The following is a 1,203-nucleotide window of genomic DNA, read 5'->3' as shown; positions in this document are numbered from 1 at the left end:
ATCCACTCATCAATTTACATATTCAGTAAGTATTAACTGAGCAACCCCTCCACAGAGAGGTCTGTTAATTCAGGTGGGGTTGAAGCGGACACAGTTGTGAAAATCAGGTGGAGTAATGCTATACATTCACTTATTTTTTCAGAGCTATTTCTCAGAGAGAGAGAGAGAGAGAGAGAGAGAGAGAGAGAGAGCTTTCATGGTTCTAGGACACAGAGTCTTCCTGGGACTGGTCATGTGCACATTGCCAAGGTATATATTTCAGCCTTGCATACAGTTCCAGCTTCTGGTGTTTGACATTACACATATATCCTCTTGCCTCCTCTCCAGAGAGATAGAAGCCAGGAAGCCACTTTTCTCCACAGAATGTTCTGAATAGTCTTAAAGATGGAGCTTTAACCACCAGTCTTGAAAAGTAAATGACTTGAGAGGTCCAAGAATTTTGTGGGGCTCACAAGCATCCATCACAGAAGAGATGGAGTGTGGTGACTCTCGGGGCTACTCTGGTGATCTAAACCAAGGGGTTCAGTCCCTGCAACATACACCTCCAGAAGAACAGCAAGCTGCAGTTACATAATGGAATGGTAGTTCTCAACCAGGGCAGTACCCCCACCCCAAGGGGGTGTTTGGAAGTGTACGTGTGCATGTGTGCGTGTGTGTGTGTGTGTGTGTGTGTGTGTGTATGCATGTCCGTGCCAGGGAGGCATTTAGTGGGGTATGATCAAGAATGTTAAAAGCCTTGCTAGGTGTCATTTTGCCTCACCCAGGATTCGGTCCTAAAAGCTAATAGCCATCATTATAATGAGATCATTCATCAAATCTCAGGGATCCAGGTCCCATCAGCAGCCACAGTACTGTGGAGACAGAGTTCTGCATAACATTACACACTAAAGGACTTGAGGTGGCAAGAATATTTTCTGCACAGGAAGCCTCAGATTGATGAAGAATCCCACAGTGATCACTTGGGCTGAGAGTTGTTTGCCCTGAGCCATGCACACCAGGGATGATGGTGTGATGACTTCTAATTGGCCACCTACGGGTCAGTTTAAGCCACAAGCTCCATTAGCTGTGGCTGGTGTGGGGAACTGAAATCACTTGTGGGATCGGGTAAAGATAGGAGGATGACTCTGTCCCATTGCTGGGTGATGTGTCGAGTCCTCTCAGGTGAACAATGAAATCCCAGACCTGTGCCTCAGGGAGATTTCT

Source organism: Octodon degus, unplaced genomic scaffold (assembly GCF_000260255.1).
Source record: "Octodon degus isolate 3935 unplaced genomic scaffold, OctDeg1.0 scaffold00087, whole genome shotgun sequence".
Lineage (NCBI taxonomy): Eukaryota > Metazoa > Chordata > Mammalia > Rodentia > Octodontidae > Octodon > Octodon degus.
The sequence above is the reverse complement of the archived record's forward strand: the minus strand, read 5'-3'. Positions refer to the sequence as shown.